This window comes from Camelus dromedarius, chromosome 4, assembly GCF_036321535.1.
Source record: "Camelus dromedarius isolate mCamDro1 chromosome 4, mCamDro1.pat, whole genome shotgun sequence".
In the NCBI taxonomy this organism is placed as follows: Eukaryota; Metazoa; Chordata; class Mammalia; order Artiodactyla; family Camelidae; genus Camelus; species Camelus dromedarius.
In genome coordinates this window covers 79,104,443-79,113,288 of record NC_087439.1, presented here as the reverse complement: position 1 = coordinate 79,113,288, position 8,846 = coordinate 79,104,443, and positions in this window count along the sequence as shown.

Sequence of the window (8,846 nt, the reverse complement as noted above, 5' to 3'; positions counted from 1 at the left end):
AAATATAGCCATAGCAAATACGTTTTGTTGATATTGCTAGGAACTACTAACTACCCCTCCCACCTTCTCCCCTTTTAAATGCATAAGGAAATTGAAATATGCCATCTTATAAACAGGGTAAAATATAATAGTGTATCATAAACAAATTCTGTGGGCAAAAGTTAACATGCAAAAGTTATTGCTGAGATATTTAAAAACTTGGATTTCTAGAATTTAGGAAGCTTGACAGTTCCTGGGAAAATCTGTATATTTAAATGGAGAAAATTAGGAAAATAATATAATCTTTCTGGAAATTCAAAATATCAAACAGCTCTTCATGTCAGAGAGGTATCAAAATGAAGCAGGTGGACCAATGTGATGGAGGATTTGGCCGTATCTCTCTGCCTCCATCCCTTTCTTAGCACCATCAAGGGTTGGGAAAGGGAAAGATCAGCCTTGCTCATAGGATTCCTTGCAGGATGTCTACTGTAGGTTAGCATTTTTCTGCTCTGCTTGGACCTGTCTCCTAGGGGATCACTCCTGTAAAAACAATATATCACCTCTTCACATCCAAATCATTTTTCTGATACAATGAAAATTGTTGCTACTGTAACTTTGGTTGATCAAATTTTGAAACTGGTTTGGATATTCGTTTATACTGTTCATTTTTACTCTTCTTTTCCTCTCATATCCAATCTGTACTGACTCAAACTTCAAAATGTTTTCAAGTCTGTCCACCTTTCTCACCCCTGCTACCCGAGTCCAATCTACCATCATCTCTCACCTCGAACTTCAGCAACAGCATTCTAACTAGTGTTCCTGCTTCCCCTTTTTGCTCTCTTCATCACACTCTCCACCTACTGGCCCACCAGGTCACATGACTCCCTGATGAAAATCCTCCGGAGAGGATTTTGCACAAGGAAGGCCTGTTACTGGGCCTCTGCCTATTTCTTCCTTGCTTACTATGCTCTGGCCACACTCACCTTCTTGCAGCTACTGAAATACACCAAGCTTGTGTGTGTCTTCCATTTGCTATCCCTCTGCCTTGAGAGTTCTTTGTGTGGCATGTCCTCTGGGTCATCCCAGGCCTCAGTTTAATGTTGCTGGCTCAAAGAAGCCTTCAGTCAGAAGTAACACTCCTCCATCCTGTTCACCCACTATCACATCACGTTTGATGTTCTCCATGGTTACCATTCTCTAAAATTACTTTGTCCATTTCTTCCTTTATGTGTATTGATGTTTCTACCTTCATGCAGTGTGAGCTCTCTAGGAGCAGGATCTTTCTATTTTGTTGACAGCTGTTTCTGTAGCACAAAGAACATACTGACATATGATAGGGATTCAAAAGTCATTTGCTGAATGAATAAGTGAAAAACAAATTTGATTCTGTTTTCAAGATGGAATATCTCTCAATTTCATCCAAAGCCTAGAGGCCCAATGACTCAGACTTGTTACTTTGTTCTAGTATCCTTGGTTTAGGGGGTAAAAAAAAACCACATTCTTTTCCAGCTTCTGATTTGCAAACCTAAAAAAGAGTTGAAAGAAAAATACAAAGAACACCCATATATTCTTCACCTAAATTCAACAATTGTTAATATTTTGCCACATTTGCAATATTTCTCTCTTTCTCTCCACACACACATCTCTCTAAATAAATTATTACAGTGATGACTATAAAATAGTAATTTTGTTTCTACTAGTCCTACCCTATTTATTAACTGGCATTATTCATAACCAATGACTTCTTAACACCAGAGCATATGGAGGCAGGTTTGTATTAACAGTGAAGTAGATAGATTCAGAAAAAAAGTTTCGATGATCTTGATGTACTTTTGAGTCAACCCCATTAGTGCAGTCCCCAAACAAAGAGCATGGAACTCAAAGCCCTGAATACTAAAATTCACTGCTGCCAGAAAAATGAAATTCTAAGATATTCATTTTTCTTCCTTCAGTGTAACAAGTGTAAAAGTGTCCCTATATTATTCTATTGTTATTATGATTGTTCCATCTGGTCCACAGACATTTTAAGTTATTTTGTTGTTAACACTAAAGTCAAAAGGAAAGAAATTGATGATATGTGTTTGCGATATGAGAAACAGTTTGGAATTGAAAGTTAATTTTAAATGTGTATAACATTTTCAAATGGCCCCAGATAACTGAAGAGGAAAACTCGCAGTCAGCATTTCATTATTGCCACTAATGCAGTGAGGCACTAATGCATTATTGTCATAATGTAGACCAGATATTCCCAACAGGATAAACCAAACATAATTTCTTAAGTTTAAAAATATTAAGTATAATTTTTGCCCCCAGCAGGTTTGATTAATAATATTTTTTCCACAAGTTAGGATTAGGACTAGTCTGATGGGGAAGGTTGTCTGGAAAAGGAGTCAGGGGAGCCAATCTGAAATTTGAAATCCTCCACAGGTATAGAAATTACTTCTTTTCAGGCTTTTAATATTGGCTGTTCCACTAATCAAATGATATGAACTTGGATTGCCTAACTACTGAGATAACCTCAGACAGTTCTAAAACATATTTATTCATTCATTCAGGAGTGGAATTCTTCTACATGCCACCTATATGCCAGGTGCTGGGATCCCCTGCATGTAACACCACAGTTCCTAACATCAAGTGTCATCACTCTCCTTTGGCTCTAAAGAAATCTCTCCCTAAGAAAGTGGGATAGGGTAGAGGTGACTGTAGGAAGGGATAAAAGGGGGCAGAAAAAGAATACTAAGAGTCAACAAAGAGTCTAGGCAAAAATAAAGCCTAACAGAAAAATGCAGATGGACCTTAGAGGTGAGATGTGAGTAGGGCAGCCACTAACTGAGTATTTAGTCTGAGTATCATGTAGACACTTGATGGAATAGCAAGGGGAACTGAAATCCAGGCCTAGTTCTACTTGTCAAACTTCATTCCCTGGGGGGTGGGAGAGACTTCATCTTCCCCTAAAAACAGGCACCTTTTTTTAATTCATGGTAAGACACTGCATGGGCTGTGTCCCTGAACCATTAAAACTAAACTTATTTCTCAAAAAAGGGATGTGAGTGGCATTTGGAGCAGGACAGTTCTTTGTTTTATAGAATGGTATTATATGCGGCAGAATATTTTAGCATCCCTGGTCTCATCCCACTAAATTCCAATAGAATCTCCCCTGCCACCTCACCTGCCAGTCACTGTGGCAACCAACAGGCCTCCCCACACATTTCCAAATGTGTGAGACAACCCTGGTGAGAACTTTTAGCCAATCCTTTTTAGAGCCAGTTAGATCCTTCTCTAATGGGAAGAATGCCCCGCCAGCCACACCCTCCAGGGAACTGACTTGCCTTGGACCTCCAGTGGCCACATCTCTGTTCAAAATACAGTGTGTGAATGAGAAAAAGCTGGCATGCACTTCCCTTTCAATATCCTCTAACTAATTCCAGTTAACTATCTTACCATGAGTCAGAAATTCAGACTAAAAGGATGGGAAATTTTTTTTGAAAATAAAGGCTTTCTTCAGATGGTGGCTTAGTGAGGAATCATTAGGTGGTTTGACATTGATCTTTCTAATATTGTGACAGTATCACTGGAAGAAACTATTCCCTTGGGGATAACATAACTTCAGAATTTCATCTAACTACAGTTGGAGTCATATTTGGTCTCATTCAAGACATCATTTTTAAAGAATTAGTACATAAGGAAAAGTTAGATAGAGGTACCATTGTCTCAAATGCCATGGTAACACACTAAAATATTGATTTTTAAAAAATTCCTCACTTGATACAATTTTTAATAAGTCAATTTTTATTACTTTCATTAATTTGTTACAATCAGGATTAAATGGTTTGAAGATATGGTCAGAATAAGAACTACATAATATCATAGCAAAATGCATTTCTAGTTTATGGTGGGTAGATCAAAGTTTCAAGGGCCACAAAGAGTTTTATTGGAGTGTAAAGTCCTTTTGTTTTCCTTTAGATAAGATATATGTGTAGAAGGCCCATGAGCAGCCATAGTGCTGGTCAGATGCCAATTTAGGAAAAGAAAGTGACTATACTTTGCGTTCAGGAATGCAGGGGCCATGTGATATTACTCTACCTCCAGTGGCTGAGCACAGGGCCTAGCATATAGAAGGCCCTTGAAGGAGTGGATAAGTTGAAAAACATTCACTCCTTTCTTCTAGTGTGACAGCCATACACCCTTGGTGATTCTCCCCCGAATCATACTCAATTCAACAAACTCTGGTTGTTAATAATAAGGCCTCTCATCATTATGCCTTTATCGTGTGCCAGGCACAAGATGACCATTATTTAATTTGATTATTAAATCAACCTCATGGCATAAGCATTATTATTGACCTTCTCAGATAAAGAAGCCAGATCTTAGAGAGGTCAGTAATTTGTTCTGGATAACATGGCACTGAATTGCAAATCCAGGTCTCTAAGACCTGAGTCTATTTATTGAGTGCCTAGTAGGCATGAAGCACTGTACCAGGAGATAGAGTTAGAGAAAGAAGAGCCTCTGGCCTCTAGTCAGGGAAAGAACCACAAGTCACCCCATTCACTATTAAATGGGCTATTAACAGAGAAAGCAATAAGGAAGCAACGAGTGGAATTTAGAGAAGAGCTAATCCTATGATAATAGGAGAATGACAGGAATTACATGTTGCCTCTCCAGATTCCCAGAGGCAAGCAAGTTATGTAAGCTGAGAAAAACCATCATACCTGGGTGTCCAACAATCCTGTCCCCGGCCCTAGTTCTCTTCAGGCAGCTCTGCACACCAGGCCAGTGTACACTGAGCAGCGCTGCTAAGCCTATCAGCGCTTACCTCAAATGCCCCCAGTACAACTCTTGTGTGATAGCTGTACTCACACACTACTCCTACCTACTTGAAAAGCTTCCCCCTGTTATTTCTGAGAGTCACCAAAAGAGATGCCTTACATGGAGAGGCAAATCAAGTCTCTCCTTTCTTACTGGGGTTCCCTCTTGCCAATGTCCACTGCAACTGAAGCTTCCTTAAGGAAACTGCTGCCCCTACTGCTAAAGACTGTTAAGCAGGATGCCTGTCAAGGATGCCAGTACTAATTGTGCCTTTACCCTGCAGAGCCATGGGAAATGGGAGGAAGCCCCCCATCTACAGTCAACTGGTCTCCAAGACACCCACTGCTAGCACCTAGTGTCTCTCAAAATAGAATTTCTTCCCCTTTTTTATCACCTTTAAGCAAAAATTTGTCTCAACAGAAAGAAGCAGCAGCATTCTCTGTGTGATCCCTATCCCGTTTATATGCTTCCAAGAAAAATGTTTTCTTTGCCTACTACTGAAATACAAGTAAACATGTATGCACACACACTCATCCAGGGGATTTGGAGATAGAAATCTAGCCCAAGGCTACACAATCAGCCATTTCCCTCACAAAACCAGAATGCTTAGTATCCTGTTCAGGTTAATGGTACTTGCTTTATATTTGTATAACTAAAAGAACCATTCTGGGTTTTTTTTCCCCTAAAACAAAGGAACAGTTTAAATTAAAGATGAATGAATATTTACTTGTAGAAACCAAAAATACATACAAAAAAGTTTATAAATTTTAAAGTTCAGTCTCAGCCAAGACACCTTATTACATCTAGGCGGAGAAATGAAGAGTTGGGAATATTAAGTTTGGTGGTTGAAATCATATGTAATAGCAGAGCTAGAGTTAGAATCTAGGTTTTCTGATTCCTAGTCTAATACTCTTTCTTCGGGGAGGGTGTGGGGCAGGAGGTAGGTTAAAAGAGGTGTAATGTGATAATTTTTCCTCTCTAGAAGAAAGAAGAATGGATTTCTCTGTTCTCCCTTGGTTTCCTTTTGGTCAGTTTTTGGTCACTTGCTTGGTATGTGTCATTTCTGGCTCTTGCCTTTTCAACACAACCGACCCTTGTATACTGAGCTGAGAGGCTCCCTGGTTTTCTGGAATGCTCAACATGAGTCTCCTCCAATGGGAGAGTTGCACAGCCCTCCTCGTTCTAAAAATACGCTTTTTGTTGAAATGGCTAAACTATTAAGGTTCATTTTACTATACTTTGAATTGGATCTAATTTATTTTTTATTGTTTTCCTTTTCATTTCCTGTGTTCTGGTTTTTTGAACAAACTGACCGTGATATGCTCCACATGGCCTAGAATCATTTACTTATGCTTTCTTATAAATCACAGCTTTTCCAGATTGTCATTAATGTTCAAACCTTTTCCCTTAGTATGGTTGCCTAGATATACTTACTGCCAGAGGTCCTGGAACATGATTTTGCCAGTACTAACTGCAATGTTAATATTCTGCTCAGTCTCCCTCTCCCCGGTCCAGGGAAAGGCTTCTTTTCTTCATCTTCATCAGGAAGTAGAAACCTGTGCATCTGCCAGCTTCGTAACCCTCTTGGCCGCTTTGAGTGTGATGCGGAAAAAAAATGTTGAGGGTAGTTTATAGCAGCTGTTTTACCACATTCCTGTGAAAATGCCTGCAGGCACAGACTGCTCCACTCAAGGCACAAAAAGGCCTTCTCCAGTCTTGGTAAATCTGCCTTGGCAGATCCCTGTTAGAATGCAGGGTCTCAGAGTTTAGCGTGCATAAAACACATCTCGGGGTGCAGATTTCTGGGATGTACTCCCAGAGTTTAGGAACCTGTCCATCTAGGGTAGAGCCCAAGGACCCTTCAGCAGCACCCAGGTGATTCCAATGCAGGCTGTCCGCAGAGCATTCTTTGAGAAATACTGGTTAGGACTTTAGAATTAGGTTCGTTATTATTTTAAGATTCTTTTTCTTGAAACCATGGCTGGATGGCCAGTTTTGAGGAATGCCAGAGGGGATTAACAAACAAGGGAGTGGGCCATACTTCTCAAGTCCCTTCCTTTTCACCTCTTGATTCCATGATTCTGCATTATTTTTTTTTTTTTGGATTATATATAATACATCTAAATCCATGGTATTTAGGCACAGTATAGAGAGGGTTCTTGGCATCTTTTCCCCACTACTGAAGCTCCTGCAAGATAAGGGTTGTGCTAAAATGTAGAAAATGTGTGCATAGAAGCAGTGATACCTTTTGGGAGTTGTTCTTTGCTAACTAAATAAAACCACAGCCTGCAGTCTATGGTCTCTCCCCATTCTCACCTTCTGGGCAGTTTGCTTGGTTTTACAAGATTAGACTGAAGTGAGTAGTTTCTGTAAATAGGAGCAGAGGAGGAATGTGCCCTGAGAATTGAGGTGAGCCTTAGAACCCAAAGGAGAGGGCTTGGAACATTGGGACAGGGCAGGCCAGGTTCACCTATGGGTGAAACAGACAGATCTTCTGTGGTGTGATTTTAGAAGAGACAAAGACACTTTGGTATGAAATTTCTCTATAGGGATGAAGGTGGCTGAATGCCAAAGACTCAGACTCTGTAAAGATAAAACTTATCTTCCTGGAAGGTATTTCTTAAATTCACACTATTATACACAAAAAATTTCCATGGAAGTTTCCAGAAAGCTGTTTTTAATGTAGAGGGGGGAAACTGCCATAGAAAGTTGGAGTGAGGTGGCGGCAGGAGGGGAAGGGGAGAAAGCAAATAAACTGGAGTATAAAAAATAGATCATTGACACCATGACTGTTCTGATTCTGTTTATCTGTAGGCAAAGACCTGACTATGTGGCCACCTCAACTAATAGGAGAGAAATTCTAAGCCAATTTAAGCACAAAGGGCCCTGACAAAGCAGATGCCACTGTGCTCTCATACTTCAGAGGAAGGGCCTCCGGTCCTCACTCAGAACAGCCTCAGGTCTGGCAGTTAAGTGGTAAATATATATTTTAACACAGACAGGGAAATCTCTTCAAGGACTTCCCCAGGACCTGCCTCTCACATTGGGAGTTTCCAAACAGGGACAGTCTAAAGGAAGATGTGAGACCAGGTTGGGGAGACAGACCTTAAAGAAAAATCAAAGACAGGTAGGGGGGAAGACTCAAAGTGGACAAGAAAATGCAGGAGAGACTGTCAATCTAGACAGACTACCAAGGCCAGAGAATGCAGAAGGGATGGCACCTAGCACAGTGCTTGGCACTTACAGACATTTCATTAAGTATCATGAAAAGAAGGGAGGGAAGACAGGGTATCCTATTAAAGCTTCCTGAGTTGTTGGAAGAGGTGGCAGGTTATAAAGTATTCTGTCATGCCTAAAAGACAAGTAGGACCAAATCTAGAATCCAAACAGAAAAGGATATTAGTACTTCCCTTCACAGACTTATGTAGAAGCACAACATAGGAAACTAAAGCGGGTAGCTTAGCCTATTGGTAAATGATCCAGAGGCACATGTAACACAGACTAGAAGCGAGGTACAAAGATATGCCTGGCAGGGACTTTCCTGCTGAGAGCTCAGGAGAGGAACTGCCTTGAGGCAGTACGTGTAGCTTGTCTCTTCTGTTCATAGTTGGTGACCCCTGCACTTCCTTCTCAAATCCCTCTTTCTATATAAAGTTTAGTTTTGCTCCAGAATCAACTGTTGAAATCCAGTGTATGGGGGTGGAAGAAAGGAAATGAGTTAAAGAGGAAGTAGACAGAGGTCACGAAACAAAGGCACAGTCTTTGATGGAAGCATTTACTTTCTCTTTTGCTTCTGGATGTTGGCTCAAGAAGGACTCTCAAAATCTGACATCAGCCTGGCTGGAGTAATGTTCTCCAATTTTTCACATCAGCAGCAAGATCTTTTGCTATATCTTTGGGTGGACTTTATTAGTAAATCTTTAACTCCAGCAACAAGCATTTCCTACATTCCTTCTTCATGCCAGACTATGGTGGGGGACTATCTCTCTTCAGTAGGGGAGAAACAGTCACCAGGATTATTCATTTGCTTGAAAGCAAAGACAAGTACTATGAGAGCTCTT